We start from the raw sequence: 14,215 nt of genomic DNA, 5'->3' as shown, positions 1-14,215 counted from the left end.
TACACTAACTATTACACTAACTATTACACTATTACACTAACTATGACACGATTACACTAACTATTACAGTAACTGTTACAATCACTATTACACTATCTATTACACTATTACACTAACTATTTAACTATTACACTAACTGTTACACTAACTATTTAACTACTACACTAACTATTACACTATTACACTAACTAGTACACTAACTATTACACTCACTATTACACTAACTATTACACTCACTATTTAACTTTTACACTAACTATTACACTAACTATTACACTATTACACTAACACTAACTATTACACTCATTATTACACTCACTATTTAACTATTATACTAACTGTTGCAATAACTATTACACTAACTATTTAACTATTACACTAACTATTACACTATTACACTAACTATTACACTAACTAATACACTATTACACTCACTATTACACTAACTATTACACTCACTATTACACTAACTATTACACTATTACACTAACTATTACACTAACTATTACACTCACTATTACACTAACTGTTACACTATTACAGTAACTATTTAACTATTACACTAACTATTACACTAACTATTTAACTATTACACTAACTATTACACTAACTATTACACTCACTGTTACACTATTACACTCACTATTTAACTATTACACTAACTATTACACTAACTATTTAAATATTACACTAACTATTACACTATCACACTAACTATCACACTAACTATTACACTCACTATTACACGACGGGACCACCATACGTGCGACAGTAAAATGTTATTGAAAGGGTTGCAGTCCGAGTAGCCACATCATGTCCAGTGACATTGCGTTCGCGTTAGCAATGCTGGTATGACGTTCTTTTCCAGGATAGTATGAAGTTAGGGGCCGTCCATAAATGACGTCACGCACCTGGGGCGGGGGGGGGAGGGTCTGACTTTTTGTGACGCCGTATGACGAGGTGGTCAAAAATCGTCCACAATTGCGTGACGTCATTTATGGACGGCCCCTTAGCTGAAAATCAAATGACCGTAACATCTACACAGAGCGGTGTTTGAACGACTTTACTGCTCCGCACTCACACACACAACTCACACACAAAAGACAAAGATCCCCCATATAGCCTTAACGGACCGTAGGAGCAAGTGCTGTTGGCGAGCACCTATGAAGGCCGACACAGCACAGGAGTGGGTGGGTGGCCATCGCCACTTCCAGCCACCTTTGTCTCCCCTGTGGCGATGTTTACACACTGCACCAGGTACTCATTTGAGAGAGGCTCAGGACTGGTTCAGATAATCGTCACTGGTGTTGGCCGTCAGCTAACCGCTCCACTACCGCTCCCCACACACGCGCACTCACACACAATACACAAACATGCGTGCACAATTTTTAGATGAATGAAGCGCGGTGTGGGACATTGTAGCTGCTACCCCTGGGAGAAAACAATAATTTAAATGTCTTCACGGACTTCTGTGCGCACACGTGGATTTCGCATTTGCAATTTAAGGCCAGCATGTTGCTGTTTACGACCACATCAACCCAGCCGAGCTGATTAACGTTGAAAGGTTTTGGCCAAAAGGCCAAATAAAAGCATTGGATGCAATAAAAAAAAAATCCGTGTACCGAACACGAAACTTTTTTTTTATTCTCAATTATTGTGTTATTTTCAGTCAACGATATTGCTTTTACTTGAATCGCATGTGTGTGCTGCGCACGAGGGAAACGGCGTTCGGTGACACCGTAACGCGTGGTTTGGAAGCAAACAAAGCAAGCTGCTGCTGCTGCTGTTGCCATCTAAACAGTGCCGGCTGAAAAACCAGCGTAACGCAAATTTAATTTGCCCAGTGCGGGCGAGAGTCGCATTAACTTCTGCCCATTCATACCAGATGCTCGGATCAATCCCGGCACTTAGGCTCTCTCTTATATATATATTTGTTTTAACCAACTGAATGAGTTGGCTCTCTCGACGTGATTGATACATATTTTATAGGTGTTATTAAAGCCCGCTTTGGACACAACCCAGTAACCGCACATCCAACGTTTTAATTCGTTTTGTGCACGAAATACGACTTCCTTTGTCCCAGCAACAACGACAACAACAGAAAACCAAGGACGAAAGAAAAAAAAAACCCCACCACCACAAGTGAACAAGGCAGCCATGTAGGCTGTCTCGGAGAAATGTTTCTCAAACTCGGATCGCAATGGTGGTGGCAGTGGTTTCTTCCGCAGGAAATAAGAGCAACAGGTTTTTGCGTTCTCGCACGCGGACAACTGATCACCCCGCGATGTGGCGCGTGTCTCGTGGCGCTGACGCATCGCCTCCACGCTCACATCTCGTGTCGCCGAGGGTTTAAACCTTAGCACGGAGACATCGAGTCTCGGAGCGGCCGCGTGCGACGGCGGATGCCAACTCAAACAGCTGCGTGTGTGTGCGTGCATCACCTCCTTAACTTCACAAACACAGCGCCACGTACGAGGGATCTGGGAAGCTTGCTGGGGGCGTGGGTACCCACCAAACAAAGGGAAAACAATGAGTCAATGATGAGAAACAGCCCTGCCGCTCGCTAACGGCACGCATTCAGATTATTCAACGTGCTCTTTTTCGTGTTCGTGAATGCATGACGCACTTTTTGGACGACGCTACACAGCGCACGATATTTTTTTTTGGAAGATGTGCAAGAAAGAAAGCGCTCTTGGAAATCAGTGTTTTCGGTTTGGTTTTCTGACGGCCAACTTCACATTTCCTGTTCATATTTGCACCGAGAGACTGAGACCAGCTCGGGTCTTATCCCCCACCCGCCTCGAATGTTTGCGTAGCTCCAGCCAGTAGTTTTAGCTACAGCGTAGTCATCGTCGCTACTGAGAGTCGCTCTCTGTGTGTGCGTCTTCCAGCGGAAAAAGAAATCCACTCAAGATGCCTCACGTCCGTTCGTGGCTGAAGCTGCGAAGCTTCGCTGAGCTGAGCGAAGCTTCGCAGCTGTCCAGGCAGGATGAGGACAAATCTGTCTGCCGCCTGATGAAGCTAGTTGTAATTATTGGCGAAACGTCGTACTCAGATTGTAAATGTTGTGGCTTGGCTCTCCAACACACCGGTGTTGCTGTACTAGTAACGAATTGGCCACGGTTCTGTTGACGTGATAACCCTTACTAGTTGGCTGTCGGGTGGTGGCCGGTTTTAACGACACATTTATATATTTACGCGATCTAACCCAAAACAACCCTCTATTATGGATGATATTGGTCGCGAAAGCCTACGACGTGTTAAACAGGATGAGGCAATGTTCAGTCTGTTTGTCAATCCACCACGCTCTGCCTGACAGTCGTGGGGGTTATTTGTCCATACTTCACCATAGCTGGTCAGTGCGTTTTGTTGAAGCCAGAGAACACAGTTGGGGGAGCACAGAATGTATGGTACAACACTCGATTTTGGCGCACTGCCCTCTGCTGCCCACCACATATACCAAGATCAAATATGACCGCTAATATAGCAAATCTACAACGCTGCCTCTCTCCGTGGGGTGTGTGTGTGAGTGTGCATCCTTTCTCGAGAGTCGATCAAATCAATAGCGCTTTGTGAGCGGTCAACAGCTGTTGTCTTCGAGCGACTGGCCCATGCCGAGGTAATGTGGAATTTCCATCGTTGGCTCCGGGCTTCCAATGGAGTTGAGTATTGCCCCCCCCCAGTTCATTCGAGGATGGAAGCACTTTGACTTTGCGTGAACGTATTTTTATTCGCAGCTATTCTGTTTAGCCCACGACACATTTCAAAGAAAGAGTAGATTGATTCGCCGTTGCTCTTATCGGCTTGTTGGCAGTAAAACAATCAGTGCGTAAGGTGGCTGCGTGCAACACAGTTTAAAGTGAATGAACGCTTCAACTGTTGCCACGATAGTGCGACTGCACGCCGTCAGCGCGGTTACTTCGCTTCATTTCCACGGCGTAGCCGACAGCCCAACTGAAGCGTAGCCCCTTCGCACTCGTTCGGGCGAGCATTCGGACACGCGAGCAGTCGGACACGCGAGCATTCAGACTCGCAAACACTTGAACGCGCGATCACTCTTACATGCAGGCACTCGTTCGGGCGAGCACTCAGACGCGCGAGCAGTCGGACACGCGAGCAGTCGGACACGCGAGCAGTCGGACACGCGAGCAGTCGGACACGTGAGCAGTCGGACACGCGAGCAGTTGGACACGCGAGCAGTCGGACACCACTAGAACTCGCACGCACGAGCGCTGTTACGCGCGAGTGCTGCGGCGGGACAATCCCAAGCGGAATCTCTTGGCACAGTCGCGGCTCTGAGTGTACTACAAAAAAAAGCAAGACACATATTGAAAATGTAACAATAATAGTAATCATTTCCTGCACGTGAGTGCCCTAAAAGCAATCTTCCTGCACTGCGCATAGATTCTCATCACAAATCGGCCTGCCTAAAATGTCAAAACAAGTACATTTGAAAAGTATCCCTTACACATAATTATTATGCCGTTTCATTCGAATCTCGCTCAACATCCATTTGACTTCATTTTGCCGAACAGTTGCGACGGGCTGCGAATTTAACCGTGGATTTAACGGTGATTGCGTGAGTCGTACGACACTTATGGAGAGCCTTCTGTGACTCGCGGCGGCTGACATTCGCAGCCACACCGATGCTCATGGAGAGATAAAAAAAAATCCTCACCGCTCGTGTTTTTAAACGCTACTGCCAAAGGTACACAAGTCGAACGTTGTTTTGTCTGTTTGTTATGAAACGTGCCAATAACCACATAGGTACTACGCGTGCCTCGCGATTCAATGCCTGCCCCATTCCTTCCCCACTGCAGCGGTGGCTTTTGGAGACATGATCAGCAGCTGCTCATCTGCACGCAGATGTTCGGGGTCCCCAGAGGCGGCCCTGTGTGTGCCAATGCCGTTGGCCAAATACAACATCGGCAAAAAAAACACAATATCCCTCCACACCCATGCAAATTCTTGATATTAGTGTTACAGCATAGCAATGCATTTCCATATAGAGCTGGAAAGCAAATGGAAACACCACCCTGTTTGCATGAACTGCGTTGGGTTAGGTAACACTTGCCTATTATATAAGTTAACACAAACAGGAGAAAATACAACAGGCCAAGAGGTCAAGGTTTTATAGATTGTTTTTGTCCCCCCACCCACCCCTCCTGACGGGGATTGTTGCGCTGTTTTGTGCCTTTGCTGGCTAACAAGCGCCATGACCTCGCCAACTTCGCCTGTGCTCAGGCGAAGATGACGGTGTACAGAACGAGGAAGAAGATGCTGCAAGGTGACACTGACGGCTGCTCTGTGCTGCTTCCAGTGTTCAGGGGCCTGTTCAAGGCGCGGCTCCGGCTGGAGGACGCCACGTACCACACACGTGTCGGTGATGTGCACGTCTTCTTCGAACGCTGTGGGGCCGGACAAGCCCTCTGTACCACCAGCGTGGACGGCACCCCACGTGTTCACCTTCTGAAGCGCTCGCTCGTCAACGTGGCGTGCGCGCTGACCACCACCACCACCACGTGACTTTGATTTCGTGTTGTGCGCGGCGCACTTAGCGCCACAGCGCGTGTATGTATAGCGTTTGTTTTATTTGTGTTGCTGGTGACTTTGTGTATTTCGTATTGGAATCGCCTCCAGTGCTGTTGCTGCTGGCGGCAATAAAAGTTGTTTAAAAGTCACAAGTCTCTGGCCCTCCACTGTCCACCCAGCAGTGTGAATGGGTTCAACACAGCGAGTCGATTAGCGTGTCGTGGGGGTCAAGTGTGGATACGCTCACCACTTCCAAGATGTTTAGCCAGCATTTTCCACAGAATGTCCACACGATGACGAGCCACATCGTTGAAGCTATCATTTGTGGCCAGGTCGCTTCTGAAAAGCGCTACGTAGCTCAGTGGGCCTCAGCTGATTAAATAATGAAAACAAAATGTTATTTGGTTCTTTCGGTAAAGTCACGTAGAATGAGAATAAAATAATAAAATAACACAATAAAATTCTCACGACGTTTCGGCCACAACGCAAGCGGCCGTCTTCAGGTGAAAGGAACAGACCTGTCGGGACGACAGAGCTTCAACGAACGATGTTAAGATTCGTAGCAACTTTTAAGCTGGTTGGGAGAAGTGAGGCACCTTGACAAAGGGGTTTACATATCAAATAGCGGTGGGATTAGCTTGTGACTGGTCGCAGAAATGGACATGTTAAAGTCAAAACCTACACATCCACAGAGGCAACTAGTAATTTAGCATTGAAATAGCTAAGGATTATTTTTTATTTCAATGCTAAATTACTAGTTGCCTATGTGGATGTGTAGGTTTTGACTTTAACATAGTCATTTCCGTGACCAGTCACAAGCTAAACCCTCAGCTATTTGATATGTAAACCCCCTTTTTCAAGGTGCCTCATTTCTCCCAACCAGCTTAAAGTCGCTACGAATCTTAACAGCGTTCATTGAAGCTCTGTGGATGTGTAGGCCTTTACTTTAACATCTATTTCTGTGACCAGTCACAAGCTAATCCCTCAGCTATTTCAATGCAAAATTTCTAGTTGCCTCTGTGGATGTGTAGGTTTTAACTTTAACATAGCCATTTCTGTGACCAGTCACAAGCTAATCCCTCAGCTATTTACACAAGCTAATCCCTTAGCTATTTCAATGCTAAATTACTAGTTGCCTCTGTGGATGTGTAGGTTTTGACTTTAACATAGCCATTTCTGTGACCAGTCACAAGTTAATTTCCTCAGCTATTTGATATGTAAACCCCTTTTGTCAAGGTGCCTCACTTCTCCCAACCAGCTTAAAAGTCGCTACGAATCTTAACATCGTTCATTGAAGCTCTGTCGTCCCGACAGGTCTGTACCTTTCACCTGAAGACGGCCGTTTGCGTTGTGGCCGAAACGTCGTGAGAATTTTATCGTGTTATTTTATTATTTTATTCTCATTCTACGTGGCTTTACCGAAAGAACCAAAGAAGATGAATCCTTGCAGTCACGAAAACTTTAAATCGCAAACAAAATGGTTTAATAGTTTAATTGAATGCTGAAGGGACGCAACTCGAATACAATATGACGGTGGTTTCCTGTGAGCGGACACAAGTGACGGCTGAGGCCATCACTTTGAGGATGCGGTGTAGTGACGGGCAGCACCTTTGGGTTTGAACCAGGGGTGGGGAACATTTTTTTCTGCCAAGGGCCATTTGGATATTTATAACATCATTCGCGGGCCATACAAAATTATCAACTTAAAAATTAGCCCGTTATATTTGGTCAAACACTTTATTAACTCACCCCTAATGCGATGGCTTGGAACTGCTTCTCTTTGGATGAGGCGTGTGGTGATGTCAGCTGGTATTGATGATGTTGCTACTCGCAACTGCTTTTCCAGGTTTGTTTCTAGATTTTTTTGAATTACGAGTCCCGCCTGCGGTTGCCTTGGCATGGCCAGACCAAATGATTTCGCGGGCCTTGTACGGCCCGCTTGGCCGGACGTTCCCCACCCCTGGTTTAAACTCAGGATCCTCGCGGCACCGGCTCGAATCTCTGACGCCACCTGACCGCCGCGAATAAAGTAATCACTGAATGAAATGTATTTCAAGAAAGCAGCACGCATGCTCCTTTTGAACGGCATTCAGTTTTTTTTTTGTTTTAATATCCATGAGCTCACCGAGCTCAGAGCACCAGCGGGGGAGCCGCGGTCCGCTGGGCGATTCAGCCCCGCGTGGCCTCGCCGAGTAAAACTGTTTGCAAATAATCAGAAAGGGGTTTCCGCTCTCTCATTAATCATTCGAGTCACACGACGCAGTCAGCTGGCACGGCCATCGATGGGCGTGGGTGGTGCCGCTGGCGGCGGGGAGCGGTAGTGTAGCAGGTAGCGCACCGCGCTACGAGCCCCCGGCTACCCGAGTTCGATTCCCGCTCACGGCTAACACCGATGACCATTATCTGAACCAGCCCTGGGGCCTCGCCGATATCGACTCAGCCTCAAATGAGTACCTGGTGCAGTGGGTAAACATCACCACCGGGGAGACAAATGCGGTCGGGCGCGGTGTTAGTCACCCGCCCCCCCTCGTGTGCCGTGCCGGCCTTCATCGATGCTCGTTAACAGCACTTGCCCCAACAGTCTGTTACAGGCTATACGGGATCCTTTTTCTTTATATTTGGTGCGGTGGTGGTGGTGGTGGTTGTGGCGTGAGTCTCGACGGCAACACGCAGCGCCTTGATTGATGATCGCACCTGCGTGGGTCGCGCCAGGTAAATGGCGCAGAGCGCGGCGCTACGCGGGGGAGGGAGGGAGGGGAGGGGAGGGGGGGGGAGGGGAGGGAGTGAGGGAGGGAGAGAGGGGAGGGAGGGAGAGAGAGGAGGGGAGGGAGGGAGGGAAGGAGGGAGGAAGGGGAGGGAGGGAGGGGAGGGGTGGAGGGGAGGGAGGGGAGTGAGGGGAGGGAGGGAGGGGAGGGAGGGAGGGATGGAGGGAGGGAGGGGGGAGGGAGTGAGGGAGGGAGGGAGAGAGGGAGGGAGGGGGAGAGGGAGGGGGAGAGGGAGGGGAGGGAGGGGAGGGGAGGGAGGGTGGGGAGTGGAGGGGAGGGAGGGGAGGGGAGAGAGGGAGGGAGGGAGGGGAGGGGAGGGAGGGAGGGGAGGGGAGGGAGGGAGGTAGGGAGGGAGGGAGGGGAGGGAGGGAGGGAGGGAGGGGAGGGAGGGAGGGGAGGGAGGGAGGGAGGGAGGGGAGGGAGGGAGGGAGGGAGGGAGGGGAGGGAGGGAGGGAGGGAGGGGAGGGAAGGAGGGAGGGAGGGGAGGGAGGGGAGGGAAGGAGGGAGGGAGGGAGAGGAGGGAGGGAGGGAGAGGAGGGAGGGAGGGAGAGGAGGGAGGGAGGGAGGGAAGGGAGGGGGGTGAGGGAGGGGAGGAAGGGAGGGAGGGGAGGGAGGGTGGGAGGGCGGGAAGGGAGGGAGGGGAGGGAGGGAGGGAGGGAAGGGAGGGAGGGAGGGAAGGGAGGGGAGGGAGGCCCTTCGCAGCACGGTTCGTTCGCTCCCAGCGTGCGGCAAATTCTCATCAAGCGCCGGCTGGAAGGGCGCACGCCGCCAGCTCGCGTAACGCTGACACCATGGCCCAGAACGCAAAATTAATGGACACTATTATATAAATATTTGCATATGCATATATATGTTGTGGGTGCGTGTGTGTGTCGTGTGTGTAGAGCGGTGGTGCAGTGGTTCGCGTGCTGCTCTTCGAAACCGACCACCTGAGTTCGATTCCTGCTCACGGCCAATAATAGTGGTGAATATTTGAACCGGTTCTGGGCCTCCCCTAGGTCGACTCAGGCTAAAATGAGTACCTGGTGCAGTGTGTAAACATCGCCACTAAGGAGACAAAAGCGGCCGGGCATGGTGCTGGCTACGTGTGCCGTGCGGGCCTTCATAGGCGCTCGCTAACAGCACTTGCTCCTACAGCCTGTCAAGGCTATACAGGTGGTCTTTGCCTTCATCTGTCGGGAGTCATTTGCCCACAGCATTACGGACATTTGGGTTTGAGTCCCAACAATGGATAACATCAGTGGCAAGTGGCATCCGAAGCTGTTCTAGACCTCTCCTAGGTCAACTCCGTCTTAAAAAAATATATGTTTCAGGTATGAACCTCTTCCAAAACATCTGTCAAGGGTGGAAAATGGAGTCTTTTGAGCTCCATCTCGTGAAAGCACTTCTGCTAATCGTGGCGTGAGAAAGTAATTTCAGGGCTCTACTTTTACCTCTTTGTCACGTGATTTGATGTGTAGACATTTCACTGAGAAGACAAACCAGATACTTTTGCACGTCATAAACAATGGGCCTTCTGGGTCCACGTTTTCCAGAAGCATTTCAGCAGGCAAAACTCTGAATTGGTTCCAACTTTCTGAGTCTCATCAGCATCGTTTGGACCTTTTTTAATATATTGCAATTGTACACAGCCGGTTAGTGCATAACGAATGTGATTTACAGGTACATTATTTGGCTGCATATTATGCGGAAGAGCAATTGACCGCCCATTGGGAGGGCGTGAGTATGAATCACTGGCGTGGGTTCACTTAATCCATCAATCCTCCTGGGTCAACAACATAATAGGCCTCAATGGTTCCCTGAGTTGGCACCATTGAGGCCTACTGTAGGTTCGAATCTTGGTTTGAACCACCCGCGATTAAACTGCATTCCCAAGAGTAGTGAGTTGAGGGTCTCAGCCTGTCATCCATCATTTAAAATTAGTTTTTTGTTATATAGTTTGGCAAATTTCCAGTTGTAAGAATTAAACAGTATTGTATTGACTGCCATGCGATGAACATTTCTCTGAAACAGAGTGTGGGAAAGTGCGCCCGCTTGTAGTCTACATGTATGATGTCACGTTAAGACATATCAGAAGTAGTTTTATGATGATTACTTCAGTGGGATAATTTCTAACATGGGGTGATGCACTGCTATGCAACAATCCCAAATGACACCTTTTCATATCTTACAGGTGACACCGATAGCACACTTGGAATGAAAATGGGAAAACTAAAAGTTCATAACAATATCAGTGAAATATTATGGGAAGTCAACAGTAGTTTTCCTTAAATGAGTCAGTCCCACCATCACCCCCCACCCTCCCCCACTGTCTCAGTTCTGTCAATATAAATGACCACGACCTAACATTGGTTTGAACGGTACTCGTGGTATTGACCTTAAAGCGACGATGACCTGAGCCAACTCCGAACTGTAACTTGAACTCACAATCCTTCCACTGTGAGCTGAGTGCTCTCATCACACTACCGCATGGCCAAATAAACGTCAATAATAATGTATCATCATAATTATGATGTTGATGTCTCGTGGCTATCTATCACACGTTATCGCAAGGCAGCTCCCTCTGCAATCCAAACCGTCAACGTTCCCTCGGCCCAATTCAACCTCACGCTGTCAAGTTTCAAAGCCAAATTGCCCAACTCATGTTTCGCTGTCCCTCCACTTGTAAAATTAACTACTCATCAATATTTTTTATTCCGTATATGGTAATTTATTCATGAAGACATTTCCACTGTTAGTGCCAATCTATGAGCGGTGGGTGCACAGCTCGATTATATCGTTTCTTTTAAACGCATGGACCACTCACAACAGCTTTCTACGTACCGCGTCCAGCAAGCCACGGTGGTTTCGATTTGGCAGCGTTTGTGGGGCATTCGTGAATGCTCGCAAGCCCTTTGCAAATATTAACTGTTTGTTGACAGGTAACAAGGCGCCCAGCATGTGCACATCAACACTCACAGTGTGCTATGGCAGGGGGGGGGGTGGTCACAGGTAACGCACATAATGTCTCCCGTGGCTGTCCGCACTCAAGTCGGATGCGAGGGAGGTTGAGCGAGTATGGCATATGCGACACGCGCACAGATTCAGCCAACTACGCTAGCCTTCGATTAGTTCGGTTGGCTACGCAAGGTGCGAAAGAAGTTCAACATACGTACAATGTTCCACGGTTGTCTCAACCAGGAGTCGGTACAGTCCACTTCAAATGGCTTTTTGATTGACTCAAGAAACCACTGTGGATGAGTAGAGGGGTCACATGCAGCGTTGAGAGATGGGTGTTTGAGACCGAATTCATGTCTATTAGTTTACAGTGAGAAAGCCAGACTCTAACGAAGCTTGTGGAGGATATTGTGGCAACTGCGTGGCAGGGTAGGGTAAAACATATATTTGAAGTTCGGAAAGGAAAGTGGCAAGGAAGTCTTGCAGATATAATCAGGAAGTGGAGGTTTAGTGTGGTGGAGGGGGTCATGTGTTCAGGATGGTGGAGGGCAGGTGACCGAGGCAGGCCATTGTAGTGGAACCCACAGGTCGGTGACCAATGAAAAGATCTCAAGAGCAAAGAGTGAGATGCTGTAAAAGTAGCCTTGGGAAGATGGCATCAGCAGTGCAACAGCTGCTGGATCTAGCTAAAGGAAGGCAGCAAAGGTGAGGTGTAAGGGGCCGTCCATAAATGACGTCACACACCTGGGGGGGGGGGGGGGTCAGAGTTTTGTGACAATACGTAACGAGGGGGAGGGGGGTTGAGAAATGTGACGTCACATGAAAATGCGCAACTTTAAATAAATATAGACAACACGTTCTACTTAAATAGACTTTTTAATAAATGTTTTCTCCTACAACATCAGAGTGCAGCGCCGCATTAAATACGCACTACAATGACAATAGTTTAAAGCGATTTGAAGCATGTTTTTTTTTGGGGGGGGGGCAAAGCTTTGTGACGTCATATTTGAGGGGGGTCTGACTTTTTGTGACGTCGTGTGACGAAGGGGGGGGGGGTCAAAAATGGTCCAAAATCGCGTGACGTCATTTTTGGACGGTCCCTAATGCTATCCATGTTGTCGGTGACGATGAACTATTGACCTTCATCACAAGTTGCATTCACTCATTCATGTGGATGCCTCACTGGCAGTAAAGGAATCAACGTTATATAATGAGGAGAGAGGGAAGAGTGAATTACTGTATTAAATAAATGCAGGATTTGTGTCAGTCAATTGCTCATTAGCAGAGAAAAAGTGCAACTCAATCAGGTGCTAAACAACGTTGTGAATTCAACTTTACATTGAGAGACGCGACAGAAAATTGAACGCATGTGTCAGGACACATAAACAAAATCATAGACGTCACATAGGAGAATCAAGAAAAGGAAATATCTGCTCACATTTCCCATACTTTGCACTTCTATCGCGGTTTTTTTTTATTGTTTGCTGTTGTAACGTTCTGACCTGCCCCTACCGGATATCTGTAGAAAATATAGCTGATCGGATTCCTCCAGTATGACTAAATATTCAGATTATTATTCTGACATCACGAATGGCCGATGTACAAGACTGATGACAGAGAGGCGGCCAAGTGATAGGACGCATTCAAGAGGACGTCCAACGCAAAGATGGAGCTAAGAGATAAGTTCATGTGCAGGGGTGAGATGGATGGTTGCAGCAATGGACTTTGAGGGGTTGCTATGGCAAGGGGAGGCCTTCATCGAGCATTAGGTAGACAATGCGTGGTGGTCATGGTGATGATGATGATGAACGTTAACGCATGTATAGCCACATGTGAATGGCACTCCGCGTCAGTGAAATTAGAACTCATTTGTACACAGCGACAGTGGAATTCCGATGGAGAGACCTGACATGGAATCGTGGTATATCCACCACTGGCAGCAGACACACATTTTGAAGCACAATATCATGAGGGTTATAGATTTGAAGCTTTCGTGACTGCAAGGATCCATACTCTTTGGTTCTATTCGGTAAAGTCACGTAGGTAAAAAACAACAACAAAAATCACGACGTTTCGGCCACAACAAAAGCGGACTTCATCAGGTGAAGGGACCAGGCTGTCTCGAAGACTGCGCTGGAGTGAAACAGAGCCAAGCTCAGACTGCGACCTTTAAGCTGTGTGAGAGGGATTAAGGTGCCTCGACAAAGGAATTAGCATAAAAATAAGCATTTGATTGGCGGACTTAGCATGATGAAAGGTGTAGCACAGTGATCGGCACCGGCAGTGCACCAGCCTGTGCTGCGAAAGTTTGGGGTACCACTACTTGTCAAGGCACCTTAATCCATCTCACACAGCTTAAAGGTGCACTGCCGCGTGCTACACCTTTCATCATGCTAAGTCCGCCAATCAAATGCTAATTTTTACGCTAATTCCTTTGTCAAGGCACCTTAATCCATCTCACACAGCTTGAAGGTGCACTGCCACGTGCTACACCTTTCATCATGATAAGTCCGCCAATCAAATGCTAATTTTTTATGCTAATTCCTTTGTCGAGGCACCTTAATCCCTCTCACACAGCTTAAAGGTCGCAGTCTGAGCGTGGCTGTGTTTCACTCCAGCGCAGTCTTCGAGACAGGCTGGTCCCTTCACCTGATGAAGGCCGCTTGTGTTGTGGCCGAAACGTCGTGATTTTTGCTGTTTTATTTATTTATAATTATATTTTTTTACCTACGTGACTTTACCGAATAGAACCAAAGAGTATGGATCCTTGCAGTCACGAAAGCTTCAAATCTAGAATTGATAGCCTCTACGGGGAGGGTTTTCACCTATTTGTTAGAGCTTTTAACAGACAACGGGACAAGAAGTCACAGCTCATCGAGACGCTAACCTTCCTCAAAAGATGCCGCGACCACAAGGTAATACCCATCGCCTTCACACTCACTTCTGCTGCTGTGTCCTCACCGAACTCTAAACAGATTCTG

Source organism: Petromyzon marinus, chromosome 15, assembly GCF_048934315.1.
Source record: "Petromyzon marinus isolate PM22_M1 ecotype Great Lakes invasive population chromosome 15, UKy_Petmar_22M1.pri1.0, whole genome shotgun sequence".
NCBI classification, from domain to species: Eukaryota; Metazoa; Chordata; class Hyperoartia; order Petromyzontiformes; family Petromyzontidae; genus Petromyzon; species Petromyzon marinus.
This window is presented reverse-complemented; position numbering follows the sequence as displayed.